The 24,198-nt window shown below is 33.9% G+C and overlaps 1 protein-coding gene across 1 annotated transcript in view; it reads left to right on the plus strand.

Moving 5' to 3' along the window:
• Positions 1-24,198, plus strand: part of Spag16 (sperm associated antigen 16) — a 985,522-nt gene that overhangs the window by 306,880 nt on the left and 654,444 nt on the right. The gene's annotated exons all lie outside the window — the stretch shown is intronic.

Consider the following 24,198-nt stretch of genomic DNA (forward strand, 5'->3'; position numbering starts at 1 on the left):
CTTCAAGTTTGATTTGTGTTTTTAAAATTAAAAATAGTGTTATTACTGACCTTTAATAAGATAAGAGAGTAAACCTGTTTGGGTGACTTTATTGAATAGTAATTTGGTATAAAGTTAGCTTTTGTGATAAAAAAGGCTCTTAGATTTTATTGATTATTTTTAAAATAAAATTAATAAATATTTAGATTGTTTTTCTTTGCAAGTCAATGAATTCTGGCTAGGGTTGATCACAGTTTACATACTATGTTAATATCACAGTTTACATACTATGTTAATTTTTTAGCATTACTTAAAACATACTATTCTATATAGTATGTAATTAATGTAATAAAATTCTATGCATTTATAGATGTAGAAGAGAGATCAATATGCAGGCATAGTTTAAACTGGCTAAATTGTTTTTAAATCTTCAGTTAATGAATAATATATTTAAGGTTAAATTCTCAATTCAAAAAGAAAATCTCACCAAATTTTAATTACTATATTTTCAGTATAATTACTTTTTTCCAGAAAATAATGGAAAGTGTATCATTTATCTTTCATGAATATTAATATTCTTGAGAGTAAAACAGTTGATACAGAAAGTACACTTTTTCAATTCATAGCATGGGAATCCAATAGTAATAATAGAGTACTTTGAGATTTCCTGTTATTATCGGCAAATATGCATATTAAAATGAAAATAATTATCATAATCCAGAAAAATAAGAGAGGGTATTTATAGCTAATTGTGAGTCAGAAAATAATTGTGTCCTAGCTCTGTTTGCTTAAAATACAAGTTTTCACATATGTAATATATATGTGTTTGTGTGTATCCATGTATTTGATTTATTAGGTACAGTTTTTTTTTTATTAAAACCTACTATTTGATAGTGAGTTTTATTCTTATATCTAAGATGCTCAAGTTATAGAAGAGACTTAATGGTATAATAGCCCTTAAGATGACTATGTAGTTATGAGCCAGGCACTGGTGGCTCACACCTGTAATCCTAGATACTCAGGAGGCAGAGATCAGGAGGATCTCAGTTCAAAGCCAGTCTGGCCAGATAATTCTGCAAGACCTTATCTTGAAAAACCCTTCACAAAAATAGGGCTGGTGGAGTAGTTCAAGATGAAAGTCCTGAGTTCAAGCCCCAGTACTTCAAAAAAAAATAAAGGATATAGCTATGAAAAGATAATTTAAGAAATAAACATCATAAATAAGGCTAAATACTTCATTTAAAAATCAACCCATTTTTAGAAAGAAGTTATTGTGTTCTTAGAAGAAGCCACTATTGACTGGTTAGTGTGAAAGTTTTATCATGGAGAGAGAATTTTCAATGAGCAAATGAAATTATTTAGTTTCAAGGGGCAGAATACTGATGGATGAGACATTCAAGAAACAGTTGATAGAGGAAGATAGGAATGAAAATAGAAATAGTCCAGGACATAGAGTGGATATGAGTATAATCAGAGAAGATTAATTATATTGGAAATAGCAAGATGAATGTATTTGAAAATGTAGTTTAAAGCATATTAAAGAGAATTCTAAAGAGTTTAGTGTTGGCATTGTGTACTTTAGCAATGGTGGACTGTTCAAAAGTTTTTGAATCTTTGGAATATTTCTTTGAGAGGGAGATTTGACATATTTGTTTTAAAGTGTGGTCTAAAGATGATCTCCTGATAAAATCACCTGGGGAGTTACTCAAAATGGATATTCATGCTCCCTAAATCCTCACCTTCTGAATTAGTAGGTTCATGTGGGATCCAGAACTACATTTCTAGCAATCCTCTTATTATTTCTTTCTTCCCAATATAATTCCAGAACTACTTTTGGAGAGACCACAGCCAGTGTTCTGCTTGAGGGAGTGAGAGCCCCATGTAAAACTGCCACCCTCCAGTCTTGTTTTAGAGTATTCTAACTGAACAATAAACCTGGACAATTGCAGATGACTACATATTTTCTGTCTTGAATCTGAAATGATCAGAAATTTTGATTCTCATCCAATCTGTGTTCAGAGCCAAGTATGTCAAAAAACACTATTGGTCACCTTTATTTAAATTGTCACAATATTAATTAGAACAAGTTGCATGAATAAACTCCATAGAATGTGTAGATTTAACAATATCTTTAACTGTGGTAAAGTAATAACTTTTCTGTGGATAAATTAGGAATTTTACTTTTTTTTAAAACAGCAGTGGGAATTGAACGCAGGCATTGTACATGTTAGGCAAATGCTCCATCACTTGCCCCATGCCCCCAGCCCTTTTGTTAGTTTTATTTGGTTGGTTTTTTGAGGCAGGGTCTCACTAACTTTGCTTGGACTACCCGTGAATTTGTGATCCTCCTGTTTTTGCCTCCCACATAGCTGGGATTACAGGCCTGAACTATGATGTCCAGTTCTTTTTGCATTTGAAAGCATGAGTCTAAAAACACATTTAGGAAAAAAAAAATGCAACCTCATTCCTTTGCATCAATTTGAATCACTTACATGATGTCACTGTGGAGTGTATGTAGGAATAGTGAAAGCTTCACTTTGTACTCATGAATCCATGAATGTTTCTCCTTTACTTTCTACTTTAAAAAATCAAATTATTCTGCCTTCCATTTGCTAGATGTTGACATTCAAATTTGGAAGTCTCTGCACCTTGTCATTGATGGGATTGAGGCTGTCATGGAAGTTGCCACATGATCTTAATTAGAGAGGTTTTCCCTCATGACTTACCTATTCCTGCAAAATCAGTTTTTACTGCTTCTGGTATTTAATACATAAACCCATGCTTTTCATTCTAAGTATGAAACAATTACTGGTTTGACATGTGTATGAATTTTTTTCTTTCTCACTATGTTGTTATTAATGCTAAGGGAAAATTTTATGGAGTTGCCTGAACTGTGAATTCTGTGCTTCCCTTGAAATAGATAAACGAGGCATTAAAGGAGCTTGGAAAATATTCATGAATAGTTCACCTTCAGGTTTATTGGAGGTAGTCAGGATTTTCTTAAGGTTCCATTTTCATAGGGTGTGGCCATTATAGATCATGTTGTTATGTTTCAATGCAATTGTTAGAAATTAAACTAATTTATATTTTTATGGGTGATGTGCATTTATTTGATTTGCTTAGGTAAGTAACAATTTAAATGGATTAAGAAACAAATTGTTCCAGCATTAAATATTTAACTAGAAGTAGATTAGGCACTTTTAAAAACTATATTAATACATGTAAGTCATCTTGATTAATATGAAAAATTGGCTTATAGAACTCATAAAACTGTGTTAATCATAATCTGGGATACATAAATGTAAACATCAATAAGTTCACTTCCATTTCTACCTTAATTTGTCTATAAATATCCAAACACTGAAATATCAAATAGACTCTTAAAGGTGAACTTTTGGTACTTATCAATTTCTCTACTGGAAGATTACATGGGATTAGAACACTCAATCATGGTGCACACTTAATGTAGCAAATTAATAAAATTAAAGATACTTTATCAGATTAATTATGTGGTGCTTAATTAGTAATTAAACTATGGTATGACAAAATTTCATTAATATAAAGAAAAGACTTTTCTTTTTCTTTATTTTTTAATACTTGAAACCTTGTGGAAGTTAAACTTGAGGAAAATATTTGCATTGTAGGTTTTGATTATCAGTATTCTAAATTACAAATTCTTCTACTTGAACAAATTATATTATGGTAATTTTTCTTTTAAAAGGAGAATATCAATGGTTGGAGAATAATTTAGGCTATTTATCATCATCTTTAAAAAAATAAAATAATAATATAACCCATTTAGAAGACACATTAATTTCCTTGTGACTCCAGAAGCAAATAGAATTTTAAAAAGCAGCTTCAAAAATTATTTGAGATATACTTTGGTTCTCTAAGACTATATCTCTACAATTCTTTAAAAATTTTAAGACTTAGAGGCAACAGAAAATTCAGATGCTTCAAAAATATCAAAGTAGAAACATTTTCATAAAGTTTATAGCCCTGGGTCTTTGAAAAGAAAGGCAGAAACTATGTGTAGGCTATTAATTACAATGATAAAAAAAAATGCCTTCCTCTTGTATGTTAAGTTATGTTAAAACACTTACTGCCAAGTTACAGTTGGGATTTGAACCCAGTTTTTCAAAATAAAGTCTCCACACTATTAACTACCATACCTTGACATAGTGGTGAAGATATTTTGTTGAGCCAGATAACCTGGATTCAAACATCCATTCCATATTTGCCAGTTGCATTATCTTGGAAAAGTTAACTTAAACCCTGTGTCTCAGGCTTTCAGTTCAAACTGGAGATGATAATAATAATACATGCAATAGTAATTACCTCATAAGGCAGCTATAAGGATTACATGAATCAGCATATTTAAAGCATTCAGAATGAACAGTGTATTTTAGTCAGTGCACAAGTAAATTTGCCAAGTAGTTAGCTATAGTATTTGCTACCAGTGCTACAGTGTTTTCTGGGAGCTTACATTTTTCACACTTATATATTACATGGAGTTTTTTTGGAAATGAATTTGTTGCTACTTAAACACAAGTTCAATTTTAGTTTTATTTTAGTTTTTTGAACTTTTTGCCATTTGAGTGACTAGCAGTTACAAGTTTCTGATTCAGACATGGATTTATCATTCCAATTCTCAAAACAGGCCAAATTTATTCCATTTTGGGCTTTTATATTTGCACTTGCCTTACTGGTGGTGTTTTCCCTGAATTTTCATAAAGTCAGCTCCATCACACCTCCTAGGCAGCCTTCCTTTGCTATTCAATCCAACATTCTCTCACTGCTGCCATAGCAACCCACTCCTGCTTTCATTTATTACTTGTTTATTTTTTAATTTTGCTCCTAGACTAAGACTTCTTGAGGGCAGAGATCATGTCCTGAGTAGGCCATTCATTGGCAATCTTCCTTCCAATTCAGCTTCATCTAGAGGAGAACAGGAGTGCCCTAATTGGTCTTCTAGGTACTAGCCAGAAATAAGTTCTTCCTGTTTCTTACTACTGACCTAAACCTTGATTGTAGTGGAAAAATTCATTTTGGAGGTGTCTGAGTCATTTGCAGTGCTGTCCATTTCTCTAGATTTTCTTGTTCTGTTTTTTTTTTCTTTTTAGTATTTGGTATTTATCATTTTTCTATTCTTAAAATTATAGAATAACGTTTATTGAACTGTGTTTTCACATTATGTCCCAGCTCTTACTGATGAATGCTAAAAGAAGCATTATCATTTTTATATAGGCTTTGATCATAAATTATTACATTTATGATAACTTCCATTATCTCAAAGTGGTATAATTGTTTATTTAATTTGTATCCTTATTATGAGTCTGTGAAAACAAATACCTTTAAGTAGTTAAAACAGATGGAATTTAACACAGGGCTGTGGTTATATGGACCATGGAAACACTGAAAAGCCAAATGAGACAATGAAGCAAAGTGAAAAAATAGTAACACTGTGGCTACCACCCTCAGGTTGGAGAGATAAAATGAAAAGACTGTGTTCCTCTGAATCCAGAGAGTCAGGGTTCCCTGAAGGCAGGAAGCTGTGCCTTGAATCCCAGAACCAGACCCAGCCACATTCTGCGAAGTCATGTTAGACTGAGAAGCTGGTGGAAAAATACCCTACCAACTCCCGACCAGCTACTCTCTAAGCTCCAGTGAGCACTCCCCGTTAGCCAAACCCAGTGAAAAGTCTACTGATTAAGAAGCCTAGAGGAAAGTAGCATTCATATCAGCTCTGCCTGAAGCACTGAGCAAAATTGGAAAGACATGAGGAAAAGATCCAAAGATAAAATCACCTCAGATTCACATTTCATTTAATGTATGAATGAGTACGTAAAATGATTAATTGGTTAAATCTATCTAGTTTCCTTCCTGGTGAGGTAAATACCATATTTCATACCTTGACTGGATATTAACAAATTTCTCTTTTGAGACATAAACAGTCTTTATTGGGTTCACACCAAAAGTCTGTAAATATTTAAGATATCTGTGAACTTGTTGATTTTCTTATCCATGTTCTTTTCTGCCTGTTCCTGTAGCCTCATAAGTTGCTTTTTCTTCTGGTAGTGGCTCTTGACCTATTAACAAATTTAAAGTGACCCAGAGGGTTGGTGGAGTGGCTCAAACGGTAGAGTGCTTGCCTAGCAAGCATGAGGCCCTGAGTTCAAACCCCAGTACTTCTGAAAAAAAAAAAAGAATCTAAAATGACTCAGAACATTTGGAGAAAGGTAAGGCCACTTCAAAGCAATCCAGTAAAAAAATTGGAAGATGAACTTTATAAGTAAAACACAAGTTGTGCAGACTTATATCATGATGATATGCAAAACATCGTAATAAGACCAGGCATTAGTCACATATTCTTGCTTGTCTAATTTTCTAAATCTAGCCCATACCTCTCCTTTGGTTGAAATTGTATAGTGCTTTGAATGATGACCATACAGGAAGGCAATAATACTCTTCATAACTTTAAGTATAAAGATAATAAGGTCACTAAACTCCTTCATAACATAAAAATTGCAGAGGACCAGCTGTATTTTTAGATGTACAGAAGGGGCATAAATAGGTAAAATTTGCTTTGTGCTTTACTAGACTCTTGGGAGGAATCCAGAGTTCTATTCAGGTCTTAATGTATCCTGAAAAACACTCAGGATTTATCTGACCTCATGAGAAAGGACTGGAAGCCCAGACCTAAGAAAACTTGATCTCAAAGTTGAACCTAACTGGGTATTCACACATTTGGGAGAACTTTGCCATGACAACACTGAAAGATCTAATTTCAAGCTAGTGTTAAAAGAGCACAACTTTGTTCACTGGCTTTTTAAGCAATGAGGAATATGAAAAATATGAGTGAGACAATGCTAAGGCTTCTATCTTTCTTTCTCTTTGAAAAGAATAAAATACTACAGTTTTTAAATATTGACATTTTTGATGAAGGAAAGAGAAATACTACTTTGGACATTGGTGATTGAATGACTGGAGGAAAGAATGTTATCAGTGATGTTGTGAGGTCTCACCCTACTTGTTGTATGATGCTTGAACAGGGACCTTAACTTTAATGTAGAGATGTTTACATTAATGTAATATAATGTTTGTTTTTAAAAATACGGGTGCATTTACCATTTAGAATGTTCATTAGCATGCTGTTTTTGTTTGTATATTTGAGGTCTCAGAACTGATTATTCAGCTTATTCATTTATTTCTCATTTTTTTCATTTCTTCTTATTCTTTCAATAACAGTTCCTGAGGTTTTTCATATTTTAGACACTATAATGAAAGCAACATGATGCTTTAAGAGTTAACAATACAGTAAGGGAAGGTGACAAAAAACTAAAGCTGTACACATTGAAATTTCCAAATCAGTGTCTAAAACTGCTTTGAGAGCAGAAGGAAATGTGAAAAGGACTGAGAAGTCAAAAGAGACTTTGTTAGAGGTAGTTCTATATGAGCAGAGACTTAAGTGGTATCACTCCAGTCACTGAAGGAAGAAAGACCTGAAGAAAGTATTCATTACTCTGTAGTTTGGAACAATAATTAGTATTTATTTTAAAGTTGAGATTCTGAGCAATCAGCTTTAAGGGAAGTGAGTCACAGAGACTGGCATTAATACAGTACCCTGTTGCAATCATCTCCTCTCGCATGATGGAGCTTTTACCATTTGTATCCCCCTCAAGTATGTGGAATTCTCTTTACTTTTCTGTCTTGTATCATTATGTAATACTAGTTCACTAAACAATAGGTTCCTGTATAACTTTTTCTCCATTGCCTTCTTCACAGGGCCTGCTATGTTGTAGTTTGCTGAGTAAAATGGACTGGCTATAATTTCATGGTTAATGCAGAGGACAGGAACTCAAACACAGATATCAGTGAGATTGGGATACAACCTCACCGGTTGCGTATCAGTCTAAAAGGAGAGTATTTAATACCTACTATGTTGTATCAAAGCACACATATCAATACATCAGTGATTCAAGTGTAGGATTGTCTAAATTCAAATTTTTTACCATTTGTTAAGTTCCTTTGTTAAATAATGTAAAACTGTCAAACTGTATTTAGAAAATGGTTTTCAAAAGTCTGTGCAGCTTTTAATGCCTCTTAATTCATATTGTTTTCTAAAATGACAAAAATAGTTCAATTATACAAATTATAGAATTGAATCATTTTGAAAGTAAGTAGACTAACTCATTTGACCTGTATAACATTGTATTGGTAAAAGAGGAATATACATGTGTGTCTGTTTTAATATTTAGTTCATTATTTGTCTGTGCTTCCAGAATAGAAAACAGCCATGATTTTTGGTAAATGTATCTTGTATGGAATAATCATATGAATTATTCAGTTAATTCTAGTACTTTATGAGAGTACTTAACATTTTTTTCTAGGTACAAACTCATGCTAACATAAAAACATTTATATATTGAGTACTTAATTTTTAATTGTACCTGTTCAGAACTTCAAAGTAAAATAATTGTGTTGATAGTTATAACTACAAAATTCTAATTTTACTTGAAATAATAATTTTGAACTTTTTTGTCTAGAATGATAAATTGTCTTTTGGTATGGTGTGTAGTAGTGAACAGTATTTATCATAACTAAGTTATTTTCATCAATTTCCTGTTTTTCTAAACTTTTTATGAGGAATGAATCTATTAACATGAGTATTGATATTTTCTTAAATAGTTACTTTTACTTGTTTTGATTCTTTTTCTCCTGTTGTATCTGTTCTGTTGGGAGATTGTGAGACTTTTGTTTGATTTTATAATCTTGGAATTCAGGGATTTGATAAGAATATACCAAGTGCTATCATTTTTCTTATTTTTACCTTAACTGCTGAAGCTTTTATTCTAGACTCCATTCTTTTTAAGCAAGTGAAATTTTCAATATTTTGATACTGCTTTTCCTTCACCTATTTTATTTTTTCTAAAAATTCTGTTATTCACAGTTTAGTTTTAATGGTTTAGTTCTTCAGCCTCATGTTTTTCCCTCATGTCTGTTTCTTAGTTTCTTTGATTTCTACTTTCAGATATTTATTTCTTCCATTTAATATGTCAGGTTGCTAATATGACTGTCAATCATGATTATCCTTCAATTCATTTTTGACCCTCTTTGTTTCCAATATTTTTATTTGTTTCCAAAACCACTTCTCTTTTATGTGGGATTTCTGTCTCACTAATAGAGAATCAGAAAATTTTCTGAACAATGACAACAGCAAAAGATGAAATGTGGCCTTACTCCATATAAGACAAATTCTAGATTGTCCAAGTTATGAGATTTCAAAACAACATTTTATGACTTCTAGATGAGTTTTAAAGGCAAATACTTGGAGAAGGGTAAGGGTGTTAGAACAAGACATAAAAAGTACTAACTGTAAGATAGAAGATTGATAAATCTGATTATGCTGGAAGTAGTAACTTTTGATCTATAAAGATTCCTTAAAAATGTTAAATTACTGATTGGCAGAAATCATATTTATTCCATACAATCAACAAGGTATTAAGTATCGAGGATCTATAAATAAATTCTACATATCAACAAAAAACAGGGGTGATTCAATAGATAAATGGGTCTAAATCATGAACAGCACTTTATAGAAGAGGAACTATATATTGCCAATAAACATATGAAAAGGTATTTTAGACTCAATAATGATCAAAGAGTTACATATCATGCTATAATGAGCTGCATTTTACATCCATTTGATTGGAAACATGAAGTAAAAAGCTCATTATACCAAGTGGTTAAGAGAATGTGAGCCTCAGGGTTTTTTATACATTGTTTCTTTAAATATAAATTGGTACAAATGCTTTGGAAAGCAGTTTGTATTCTTGTGTATAGTTCTGCTTATTGTATGATGAAGTAATTCTGGCTGTAGATCCAGGAGAAAATTTTTACTGTCTATGCCAGAGATATGAACAAGGCTGGTTATTGTAGCTGTCTTCCCAATAACAAAAACTCAGAAACAAATCAAATGCTTTCAGGGTAGGAGAATGGCTGACTATCATGTAACAGACATAAAAAATATAAATTAAGAAACTATAAAGACATACAATAGTACTGAAGAAACCTTGCAAAATCCTAAAACATATATACTTAGCAATTTATACATAAGGAAATTAAAATGAAAATAAACTGGAAAAAGAAATATAGGTGAAACAAAACTACACACATGTGTGCACACACATACACACATGAAAAGGCAAGAAAGGAAATGACAAACACAAACCTCAAAAAGATTGTTCTCTTGGGATGAGGGAAGATCACATAAACAGATATGATTGATTGAGGAAATCCTGCTTTTGCATTGTGTGGTGGGCTCTCAATTGCTTATCAATACTAGTCATTAACAATGAACCAAAAAACAAAGACAGAGAGCTGCACATGGACCAACTATAACAAACTCACATATAGGCCTATCACTGAGAAAATTCTATAAGTCATGGTTTGGTATAAAAAAAGTGGCCATTTTTCTACTCCAGAATAGTTGTTTTCTTGGAGTCAGTTCAGAATTTGCTTCTTTCTTTCTTCTTCCCACCCTTGTTAAGAATATGCTATTGTTTTCTTTTGCCCACTTGTTAAGACTCAGATTCTGCTGCTTATTTAACTTTTATGGGTTTCATGGCTAGTGTTGGAGGTGATAGGTTTGCTCTGTTCCTTTGGGTTTCTGATTCAGCAGCAGGAAGTTTGGAAGTTTCCTGAGGAAGCCTGAGCAGGAAGGCATCACTGCTCACCACTCTCCTCATAGTCTCTCAGTCTCTCTCGTGTAAAGAACCTTGAGGCTTCTTTTCAAGGTCTCAACCCCAAGAATCTCCATAAACCAAGCTCCTGCAAGGATTTGACTCAGCCTTATCTCAACCACAGGCTTCTCTAGCACTGTCTGCCCTGAGGGGTGCAAGTCATGCCTTAAATATACTCATGAGAACCAAGGAAGACCTGAAAGCTGAGCTGTCTTCTTCAATTTATTGCCTCCCTTCTTGGCCCACAGGAGGCAGATGTGTTAGACTTGAGAGAAAAGGAAGAGATCCTGTTTAAAAATAGCTATTTCCCCAGAAATGTCTACTCTGAAAAGATTCTGTTAACTAAAGTTTTCATTTTAATAGGTTTGTTAGCTAAGAATTACAGGTATATTCTATCTGATAGTTCTCATTCGCATTCACTCATTTGCTAATCATTTCTATATTCTTTCATTTTCAAGACCAGAATATTTTTCAGCTCTTACTTTGCAAAATAAAGGAAAAATGAACCTTCAGGAACAGCAAGCAAAATTTTAACATTTACAGCTGGCAAAGCAGGTTTTAGAATAATCTAACTTTGTGAATGACTACAAAGGGTGTTAATTAAGTAGCAGGTGTTTTATCACCCTTGTCTATTTGAAAAAAAATATAGCACAGATGTAGAAAGCGTAAGTACATCTATAGTTTGTATAACAAAATTCTATATTCACTGGGTTCCATCTGCTACACTAACCTCAAACCACACTTAGTGCCAGCCAATTAACACCTTGATTAAGCTATAGACCACCTGCAGCTTCAGCAATGGAATGAATTCACTAACTTTTATATAAACTTATTGTAAAATCTAGATTAAAACAGCATAGCAAAAAAAGAGAAAAAGAATCACACACCAGCCCTGTCATGCTCTCAAGTATGCTCACACCCATAATTGTGAATCCGTGCAGAGCAGTTTTCTCTTCTCTGCTTCTCTTCATCTCTTTATTCTCTCATATATGGGAATCTTGGCTAAAGGCTTTCCAGACTTTTAAACACAGAAACTGCAGGGGTGAATTTATATTTGAAAATTTCAGGGAAGTGCTCCAATTTGCTGAGCTCAGTTAACTTGACAATTCTGAATGTGCTGATTGGGTGCCCTGGGTGACACAGCTAAATTGGGTGCCTAACCTTGTGGCTGCAATAATAAGATGTGGGTGGAAGCCTCATAAGCATGTGCAGGAAACAGGTGATGAAAATACAGTTTGATTAAAAAAACCCTAAATGAACAATGTAGGACAACTGACGCAGGTATGTTTAAAGGATAAAATGTAAACTCCCTGTTTTCACTTTTTTTCCATAAAATCTTCATTGCTTATTTATGAATTGTGGTGCAACTTTTATTTTCCTTCTAGGAAAATACAGTGACTTCTCCTTAGAGAAAACTAAGATATCAGTTAAAATATTTTTAGGCAAAAAGGAAACTTTGAATAATGACTTTCATGACACCTTACCTGCCAGCAGTTTGCAGGGCTGACTGGACAGAATAGAGCCAGAAAAGCAGGAGATTATCATGGTCATGCAGCTGTGAGGCAAAGGGAATCAGCACAGATGGACAGCTCTGTTTTCTGAGGAAGGTTACACATTGAGGAGGCAGATGGTGATGACATTTGTACTAATTCCACCTTAATGGCTGCAGTAATTATGGGTGAGTTATTTCTTAACTCATCACAGCAAAAAGTGCCCCTTATAATTAAAAAACTCAGACAGAATGCTGGAAAGGTGGGAGATACAGGAATACCAAAATAAACTAGAGCAAAATTAGGCTTGATTTTGCACATCTCATTTTATTAAGAAGACCATTGCAGGGTTAGTTATTCAAAACTACGTGAAGAAATTCATCAGGTTATTCAGGATCTGGCATGAGCATCATTGCCAATAAAAGGTCTAAAGACTGTCCACAGTGATACTTTTATAAAAGAGAAGAAAAAGATGTTCCTGAATTTTACTATGCTCTCTCAAAGGGGAGAAGGGAAGTTCTGGTTAAAATTATTTAGCAAAAGTTAATTTAGTAATTATTTACTTACCTTGAAATGGTACTTGGGATAAAAAGTAAAACGACTGATGAACAGTCCCTGAAATGTAATGAAATAAAGGATTTGTAATAGGTATTTGCAATTGCTCCCATATGCAATTTTGGGAGCTGATTATATATTCTGTACAAAGTCTGTTGTCTTTGTACATGAGGCTAGAACTTAAAAGTTTTCAGGGCAGGCAGGAAGTTTGATAAAGTGAGGAAAAGCAAAACACACACACACACCACACACACACAAAATGGAGCCCACGGACAGTAAAGAGAGCCAGAAAGAAGGACTGGACAGCATCAGTTCTCATTGCCCCAGTACGGATGATGTGAACATCCTGCAAAAGAATCTAGCACTGTTCAGCTAAACATACACCTGTATCACTTCCATACCATGTAAAGTTTCTTTGAATTCTTGATACCTTTTCATATTGTCTGTTTTTTTTTTAATCTCTTCCAATGATGGTGATAGCTCATCATGATTATAATTTGCATTTCCCCAATAGCTACTGATGTTGGACGTCTTTTCATTTGTTTATTAATATCTTTTGTCTAATGTTGAGTTGTATTGTATTAACTTTTGAGTCACTAGGGTTCTTTACATATTCTCAATACTCATGTATGTGGTTTACAAATATACACTCCCAACCTATAGATTATCTTTCTATGTACTGAACACAGTCTTTTACAGAGCAAAAGTCTTTAATACCAACTAAAATATATATTTTTTTCCTTTTGTGGATCATGATATTAGTTACGTCTATTGACCTTATTGCCTAGCTCTTGGTCCAGAAGATTATTTACTTTTTCTTCTGAGAGTTTCACTATTTTACATTTAAACATGTGACTTATGGGACATCTGTTGCTCACTACTGCTCTAAGCAGTTCCCTGCCTACTTGTTCATGGTTCCCTACTGCTCCTAAACAAAGTTCACTACCACTGCTGGTTCAAGGTCTTTTCTACTGCTTGGGGTAAGGAAGTGTAATATAACCACTGTTCCACATCTCTGATTAGTGTCATTTGTAAACTATTCCAAGCAAATCTTGAAAATCTCTGTTTGAACAATCTTTGTTTGAAGGTATTTTGGAATACTGACATGAATATCCCTTTTTATCCTAACAGGAAAAGGACAGATAAGCTTCATTCTTCCATAGTCTCAATGTAACTTTTGAATATCAGGCCCTTTGAAATATTCAACAGTATAACTCTAATATTTTTTCCACATTGCTCTAAGCTCTTGAACTCCCATTTACATTTATCTCCTCTCTATATGTACTGATAGAAACTACCTTTAAAATGTAATTCAATTGAGATAATTTGTTATAAATTTTTCATCCTAAATTATACAGGCCAATGCCTTCTGTATGATTTCAACACATGAGCAGAGACTTGGTCTTCTATGAATGTCTATTTTTTGAGTGAAGCCTATTTGAGAAAAAAATAATGTGCATAGTGGCAAATCAAAAGCATACAATCTTTGAAAGTTGAATGAAAAGTGTAGTAATGCTGTACTCCAAATAGACTAAATCCCTCAAATTGTCTATTACTGAATTTTTTTCCTTTCCTTAGAACTATAAACACTTACCAGTTTTGATTAATTTATGCCATATAAGTTAATCATAAACATTTTTATGGTTTATATTAATTTGTTCTGTATATTCTGTGTATAAAACATACAGTTCAGCTGCAATGATCATTTCTTTTTTATATAATAGTTAAAAGGATATTTGGCTATTACAAAGTGCTAAAGTTCTACTTAAATGAGCTTTATGTTTTTATAATACTCTGTTTTTCATTTTTTTGGCAGTGCTGGCATTTGAAGTCAAAGCTTTGTGCTTGCTGTTCAGGTTCTCTATTGTTAGAGCAACATTGCCTGTTTTTGCTCTGGTTATTTTGGAGATAGGGTCCCAGTGTTTTGCCTAGGCAAGCCTGGACCACAATCCTCCTATTTTAGGCTTTCCACAGTTGCTGGGATGTCAGGCATGTACCACCACACTCAGCTTTTTCCATTAACATAGCATTTCCCAGACTTTTTGCCTGGGCTGGCCTGGAACTGTGATCCTCCCAATTTCAGCCTCCTACATAGATTGGGATGACGGGTGGTGAGCTACCAGTGCCAGACCTGATACTCATTTTTAATAGAACTCTTTAATAATTTGAAACAGACTTGAGGAAAATAAAATTTGGCACCTTGTAAATATAAAAAAGAATTGGTAGATTCTAAAGTAGATGACTGCAGGTTTGTAGTTTAAACTAGAATGTCTGCTGCATTTTCCACTATCTCTTGATAATCAATACTAAGTCAATGATTTGAGTAATGTCAACCTCTAAATTGGCTTTAATCCAAATATTTATTTATTCAACTACCACTGGCCTGAATCCTAAAAATTGAAAACACAACTGAAACAGTATTTTACTATGAAGGATACATTTGTATAACATCTAAATACATGTTTCGAAGTTCATCAAGTAATAATTCCCAAGACAATTATTCAGGTGATCTGCAATTCTGATGGCCACATAAGCATGTTTTTCTAATGTAAGCAAATTAAAGTTTAAAATATAAAGGCAGAAGAAGCTTTAAAAACAGGAATTCTCTTACAACTATAAGTGGCACCACTGTGTATATATGTCAATTAAGGGGTAAAGGAATGATATGAAATCATTAGAAATAATTTGAGAATTTTACGCTATACAAAATCTAGTTTAAAGGGAAAGCCAACAGGATAACTTCAAAACTGAGGAGTGTAGTAAAGTAAGCTATTTAATGGACATAGTGATTACCTGAATCATTGGAAAATATACAATGAGCATAACTTTGTCACTGAAAAAGACCAGTGGGACTACTCTGTATGGAACTATAATGGGGAATACGTATCATCATAAATTTTTCCAGACCTATACAGTGCACAACAGAGTGACTTTGTGTGAAAATGATATATTCACGTAGGCTCCTCAGAGGTAACAAATGTTCCATTCTGGTGACCATGGTAATGGATGTGTGGGGCAGCGGGTACATGGGAAATTTCTACCTTCTGTTCAATTTTGCTGTGACCCTAAAACTAATCTATAAAATAAAATGTATTTACAAGAAAAACCAGGCTGGATATCAGAGAGAAGAAGAAAAACAAGGTAATTTATCATAAAACTTTAGGTCCCAACCCCTAAAAACAAAACAAAGGTTAGCTGCTCAGATGGAAGAGTCTGCATTCAGAGTCCTTTACTGTCTACCTGGCAACGTTGGATGCGAGCTTGATTTACATGTGTTTAGCTACAAGACACCCAAGTGACACTAAATGATGCTGGAAACTAAGAGAGTGGTTACCTTTGCAGGAGTAGTGACTGAAAAGGGAGATTTCTGGGACAATGGAAATACTGTTTTTTGTTTGCTTGCTTGTGTGTGTGCTTGTTTGTTTTGTATCCTGGCTCTGATTGCATAGGTGCAATCAGTTTCAAGGTGAGCCTTACCTCAAAATCTGTACTTGAATAATTTCTTATTGGCTACCTGCGGATGGTCAAGTTCCATTAGCTGTTTCATAATATATCTTAAGTATTAAAATTTAAATGCAACTAATCCCAATCATATATAAGAAAACATGTGGAATTTAATTGTTTCTGAGCCACGTTCCAGTGCATAAGTGAAAAGGAATTTCTTTAGTTGATTTTTAACTTCACATATTTATTTCTATTCATTTATTTTTTTTTTCTACTACATTTACATCACCTGCTAAATTTCCCTCATGCTCATTTGCAGTTGACTGCCACTAGACTCACTGGTCTTTCTCTCTCTTAAACACTCCTTTTCTGGAGGTCTCATAAAAGTGGGGTTATAGAATAAGTTTGACTTCTTTTTCTTGCACACCTTGGAGATCTATCTATGTCATCATGTGTTTTAGAGGTTTGTTACTTTTTTACAAGCATATGTTGGTCATACAAAGGGATTTCATTATGATACTTCCACATGTGCATACAACATACCTTGATCAAATTCATCCTCTCTACCCCTCCCTCTCAGTTTCCCTCTCCCTTCTTAAAACAATTTCAATGGGTTTCACAGTTCTGTTCTCACACATGGGTATAAAATGTTTTGACCATATGTATCCCCTTCACCTCCTCCTTTTATCCTCCCCTCTCCACTGATAACCACACTCAAACAGGACTTCTTTTATATTCCTATTACTCATTTTTAAAGATTAGATTCTGCATATGAGAGAGAAAATGTGGTATTTGTCTTTCTAAGTGGCTTATTTCACTTAAAATGATGATCTCTAGTTCCATCCATTTTCCTTCAAATGATGTGAACTCATTCTTCTTTATGGCTAAGAAATGCTCCATTTTGTATGTACCACTTTAAAAATACAATCATTTGCATTTTTAGGAATTTCTTAGTCATTTTTGAGAACTGCTTCTGATAGTTTTTGAAATTAAATATGGTGACAAGACAGGATTTTTTATTATGCAGTCCTTTACTCTTAATTACTAGCAGTCTTTGTTCAAGAAAAAATATCTTGGATGTTGTAAACATTTCTTTTGGCCTAATATGCTACTGTAGACCAAAGTGAATATCTTCAGGCAAATATGCTTCTCTTTGACAGCCATCATGCTATTATATGCAAGTATTAATTGTCTTGGTACATGCTGTTTTTATCATGGCTGGAATCACTTAACAGAGTTGCACATCATTTTGCCTCTTTGATGGGCAAAGGGGCCAGCTTTGCAGTGTTTTTGTTCATGTGTGTTTGTGTAGTTCGTATTCACCGCCTTTGGCCGGCCAGCAAAGAAGAACCCGAGGCCCTTGGATCTGTGGTTTTACCTCAACTAACAAAAAAATGCCTTCATAAATTGTACAAGAGCTAATGTGATTGCAGTTCATTTATAATTTAGTAAGCAAATTTTATGTCTAATAATAAAATGCTTTTTAATTTGGAGAATCTCAATATATTATATGCTTCAAAATTGACAATTTAATTTCAGGAATTTAAGATTTAAATGTGTGCATTTTAAAGAATTTTGAATAGTTCCTGGAGAATCTCTGACAAGTACAGCTTAAAATTAAATTTAAATAAGACCTTTTCCATACCTGTCTGGACTTCTCATTTCTTTGGATATTGACATCTTTACAGTGTAAATATTCTTCAACTTCATTATTTCTGCTATTTCTTTTCTTTTTTGCCAGGGCACAAACAAAATTTGTTAGGGATTTGTTTTCTATATCATATTTTCTTAGTGTTAATAAATATTCTACAAAGTAATACGAGAAAGAGCTTTAGTGAGTATATTATATAAATGGATGGAACATATACAAATATATATTTTTCCTATGACATGGCAAAATCCTAACTGTATTAAATCCTACTCCAAAGGGTTAATATCAGTTTAGCAATTTATGAGTGGTGGCCTTGATCAAGTTACTTCATTTCTCTCTGTCAATTCCTTTTTTGGCATTATGGGAATATAATCATACTCAGTTTATGGTATTAAAAGAGTTAGTACAGTTAAGATTTTTGCATAGTGGTTAGCACATTATAAGTGCTCACTGAGCACTAAAACATCAACTATATTGTTTTTACAGGGATATTGTATATTCAACTATGTATATGGTAGCTTTTAAAACATTATTTTAATATATAGAAAACCAAGCTATGTTAAACCAAGTATAGAAAAAGATAATTTAGAGAACAATTTAAAGTACAGTATAAAATGTGCTATTTTAATTTTATGTCTTTATTAAAGCTTGGTTGCTTTTAACACTGACTAAATAGCAGAGTCTTGAAATCTCTTCTTTGGAAAAACCTTTATAGAATGGAAGAGACAGTGATTGTCAAGAATTTTTTTATCCTAAATATCATCTTAAAACCAATTCCCCTTTTCAGTGGTTTACTGTCACAATCTAATATCTGTTAAGACAGAAAAGATAAAGTCTTCACTTTTCCTAGCTTCTCTGTAAATGTGTTAGGAACAAAAAAGATGCAGAAAAGGGTTAATAGAGGTTCAACTGTTCTGTCTATGGCTAAAAAGCAAGAATGAATCTTTCCACTTGTAATTTCCCCTATGGTTTTTTTTTTTTTTTTTTTTTTACCAAAAGGAAAATGTGTGGATCAGCTGCTCAAAAAGCATTCACAATCCCTTTCTCCACTTTATCTTTGATTATCTGTGACAGTGGAATGCTTAGGTATTGATTCCCTAGTCTTCTTTGCTCTTAGGGTCACTCATGCAGCTCATGGCGGGGGGGGGGGGGGGGGGGATTGTTCCTGAATAGAAACACACCCTAATCACCAGGAGACAATCCTTTGCCTTTGCTCCATCCCCTGCATTAATATTTTACAGGACCACTTCTCCAATCCCATCTTGAACCCTCTTTTTCTCTCTCTGGCCCAAACCTTATTTCTTCCTCTTGCTAAAAATGCGCCCAGAATACTCAGTCCTTCTTAGTCTACTTCTTTCTGTTTGTTGTTTGCTGATTCCTTCCCCATAACATAGCCCCTCTTGTCCCTAGCTCCTTAAAGCCAAACCAGGCTCCCTGTTTTGTATATCATTCCTATGTAGCCTCATCACATTTTTTTTACGTTTGTGATGGAATATCTGGCTATAAGCCACAAGCAGCAGAAATAGCTATTTTGTTTATCCCTGTAGAATAATGAACCAATGAACCAACATTCAATGAGTCAGGTATCATGCGGCAAGCACAGTTCTAAGCATTTAACATGTTTTGGCTTATACTGTATTTATTGTACTATATTACTGCATAGGAGAGGCAGCTGAGCTGTGTAGGTAACCAAGCTGGATCAAAGAAAAATAGCTTGCTCCAGAGCCTTTGTGCTTAACCATGCTGCTATGAACTTACTCCTCTCAAGAGGTGCTGAAGGGTGCACAACTCTGCTGTGTAATGAGTGCATGTGTATGTTTTAAATGTTGTCTAAAACTTTTATGCTATTCTTATATGTTCTTCAATGCAACTCACATCTAAATATCCACTGCTATTACAAATTTTCTTTTACTTATATCTTGTTATGTTGTGTGTGAAAGCAATTGTTCTCAAGTTTTAAAGTATTTATTTTCAGGTCAGCCTCATAGATATTTTAACTCAATTGCAATAATGCAGGACTCAAGACATACACATAGAAATGAACAGAAAAGAATGGGAAAGAAAGAAAGAAAAAAGGAAAGGAAAGAAAAGAAAAGGAAAGAAAAAATCTTCACTGACTCACAGAGTGGGTTTACTAATAAACATTTACATAATAAATTCTGCATTAAAATATGATGAAAAAAGATATTTTGTGTTTAAAAAATTCTCCAGTTATAAAGTTAAAAGAGTCGCATAATTTTCTAACATATAAAATTCTCTTATAAAACATCCCAAGGTGAGTTATGTATGTGTGTGTATGTGTTTGTGTGTGCACACATGCACATGTGTGTGTTTGCTTTAGATAGCATTGATCCATAGAGGTGTTAGGTGTCTGGCTGGTGTTTGACCATTGTTTGTGTGATATTGCATACTACTTCTATAAATATGTTTGCTGTGAATATGGTTACCTAATTATAGAAATAGAAGTAGAATATACCTCAATAAACCCTAAGTGAAATTTTTTAAGGATATTAATAAACAGTTATCTTGATTCTCAATAATAGAATAGATTGTCTTTTTAGTAAGTTTTTTTCTGTTTGGATAAAGATTAAAGATAGATTTATATTATAATAATTATTATACTATATTTAATTTTTTATTCAGATTATTGTTAAGTATTTGTATTTTTATAGCATGACTATAATTTTAGAAATAATCTCATTGGATTTTCTATCCTACTTCAATTATACTCAAACTTAGATTGATCGGTATTCAATGGGCACCAATATGTGAAAATAGGATTGACTGTTTTGTTTCTTTTGATTTAAAAACAGTGGATTTTAAGACCAAATGTCAGGGGTTTATGGTTCTAATGCCACTTTATTGCAAAATATCCTTCATCATTCAATTTTGTCTTTTGTTTAAAAGGTAGTTTTTAAAAAAGCAGGGGAATTTTAATGATGATGTAATTATTTCCCCTGAAAGATAATGTTCACTAATTAAAATATTTAAAATATTCTAGTTCATTAAAAGATGTGTTATTCATATTCAGTTGTCAGATAATAAAATGTGGTGAGTTGTGGAAAGTGGATTATGAGAAGCCTGTGAGAACTAGACATAAGCAAGGTGAGATGCAGCTCAGCTGCTTTCATCTGTAGGTTGAGATCGGCACAGCCCTCGCCAGCAGAACAGCTGCTTCTCCTAAGTTGTTTATGTTCAGAGGATCTGGAAGGCAGGTTTCACCTGTAACAATGTCATGCACCTCCCCAAGAACAGCTGTTCCACCCTGTTTACCACTGGGTATAAAAGACTCACTGATGGAGGACTCCAGGCTCTTGCCTTTGGTTTGAGACAATTTTTGCTTAAGGCTTTTGCTTTTTGCCTTTTTGATAGGGAAGGCTTTTGGGCTTTTGACTTTTTGGTGTGGGAGGCTTTTGGAAAGGAAAGGAATTGCTGAAGGGGAAAGAATTGCTGAAAGGAAAAAGATTTCTGAAAGGAAAAGAATTGCTGAAGGAAAATTGCTAACGGGGAATTGCAAGCAAGCCTGAGGGCCGAGACTTTAAGAAAGCTAAAGAGAGAATGTGGGACAGTGCAAGTCTGAGGCAAAGACTTTGAGAGATTAAGCTAAAGAACAGCTAAGAGAAAACATAAGCAAGGTTTTAATGAACTGTAAAGGAGTAAGCCTTAAAGAATAAAGATACAGAAAAGAAGCAGAGTAAAATAAAGAGAACAATAGAGAAAAAAAGCAATGAGGCTGCTGTGTGTCTCCACCCAAGAACCCAACACACTTGATCCCACTTTCTGTCTGTCTATCTTGTGTCTTTTCTGCATCTCCAGTTGCCCCAGTTAGCCCCAGTTATGTTCAATAATAACCAGGAGCAAGAGGAAGCTCGCTCCAACAAAGCAGTGAGAGAGAAAGCTCGTGCCAGTGAGTAATTCCTGAATTACAGTAGTGTTCCCCTTTATCTGTAGTAGATATGTTTCAAGAACCCCAATGGAGTTATGAAGCCACAGATGGTACTGAATCAGATGTAGATATGTATGCTTTTGTTCTGTTGTGCATTTTTTCCACTTACATACTTATGATAAAGTTTAATTTATAAATTAAATGCAGTAAGAAATTAACAACTAGTAATAAATATAATAGTTATAACAATATAAGAAAAGGTACATGAATGTGGTCCCTCTCTGAAAACAAAATAAAATTTTTGTTTTTGCTTTTGAGAGCACACTTTGTGATAAGCCTAGCTTTACTGTTTTCCCTGTAGCATTGCAGAATTAATCTGTTCCTCCAGGTTTTATGCCCCAATGTCTCATTTGTGTCACTACTCCTGCTCTTTTTGGAGCTATTCTTAATGAGGGTTACTTGACCACAAACACTGTGATATTGACAGTCTACTTGATAACCAAGGCAGCAACTATATACAATGTGGATATTCTAGACAAAGGGTGATCCTAGCCCCAGATGGGGAATGGAGCAGAACAGAGCAGAATTTTGTCATACTTCTCAGGATGGTGGATGATTTAAAGCTTCTGAATTGTTTATTTCAGGAATTTTCCATGTTGTATTTTTTGGACCTTGCCTGATCATAGTAACTGAAACTCCAGAAAGCGACACCACAGTAAGGGGGGGACATATGAGGAAATGTCACATCTTTCCTTCTTAAGGATTGTGTTGTTATTCACCAACATAATTTTTTTGTTTAGGTGTTGTGGAATATTTTCCCAAAATTTCTAATATATATTTATATCTTCTTTCCTAGTAGCTATTTTAACCTATAACATACAGTATCAATAACTCTATTAAAAGCTTCCTCCAGAACTGACAGTAGGTAGGTGCTAAGATTCAATGGGAAACAAATCAAGTGGTCTATCAACCTTACAAAGTTGTGGGGGGCATTGATATGGGGGAAAATGTTGGGAAGACAAACATCTATCATAAGACTTACTATGAAATTCAGATCTGAAATCTCAGCAAGAGATAACAATTTATAATGAATGAGAGAAATTTAAGACCAACCTAAACAGGATTCTCCTATGAAAGACATGAAACCCTGATAGTTAAGGATCTAAAACAAGGTCAAAATAAGAAGTTCTCAAATGAAGAAGAACAAATGGCCAATAAATACCTGAAAAAATGTCGACATCCTTAGTCATCTGGGACATACAAAACCATGCTGAGGTTCCATCTCACCCTTGTCAGAATGGCAATCATCATGAAAACAAACAACAGATGCTAGCAAAGGTGTGGTAAAAAAAGGAACTCTTATACTCTGTTGGTTGGGAATGTAAATTAGTCCAGCCACTATAGAAATCAGTACAGAGTTTTCTCAAAAAAATTAAAACTAAAACTTCCACATGATCCAACTATACCACTTCTGGGTATATAGCCAAAAGAATCAATATTAACTCTCTGTAGAGATACCCTGCATGTTTATTGTAGCACTATTGACAATAGACAAGTCATGAAATCAGTCTAGATGGCCATCAGTGGATGGTCTCACACATACACACACACACACACACACACACACACACACACACACACACACACACATACACACAGAGAGAGAGACACTGGAGTAATATTCAGCCATAAAGAAGAATAAAATTATGTCCTTTACAAGAAAATGATGGAACCACAGATCATCATGTTAAGTGAGATAAACCAGTCTCATAAATATCACATATTTTCTCTCCTATGAGCATGTGTGTGTGAGATACAAAAGTAAAAGGAGGACTATTCAGGATGTGGAAAGGGAAAAAGGGTTGGTGGGAAAGGAATAAGAAAGAATAATGGAGGGGATGAATATGTTCACTGTGTATTGTATGTATGGATGGAAATGTAATAATGAAATCACTTACATTGTTCAATTAATATGAACTAATAAAATTAAAATAAAATTAAAGCCAGTATGGAAAAAAGACAAAGACCAAGAGGGAAATGAGTAATAGAGGACAATGAAATGGTTGCCAGAGGCCACACCATGCAGATTCATACAGACCATAGTAAGGATTTTCCTTGCTATTTCAAAAACAAGTGGAAGTAAGTATTTGTTATTTGGCAGTATATTTATATCATTGCAATATTTAATGTGAATATAATGACTGAAGATATGCCCATCACATATCATTATTAAGTAAGGAGTCATCACTTGAAGTTTGGGGTAAATTTATAAATAATTGACTACTTTGGAGGCTGAATTTGAAAGGATCATGGTTCAAGGTCAGTTCAGGCAAATAGTTTGTAAGACCCAGTCTCAACAAATACCTGGGCACAGTGGCATGCCTCTGCTACCCCAAGATATCCAGGAAGCTGAGAATGGGAGGATCATGTTTCCAGGCCAGATTGAGCCAA

Source organism: Castor canadensis, chromosome 4 (assembly GCF_047511655.1).
Source record: "Castor canadensis chromosome 4, mCasCan1.hap1v2, whole genome shotgun sequence".
In the NCBI taxonomy this organism is placed as follows: Eukaryota; Metazoa; Chordata; class Mammalia; order Rodentia; family Castoridae; genus Castor; species Castor canadensis.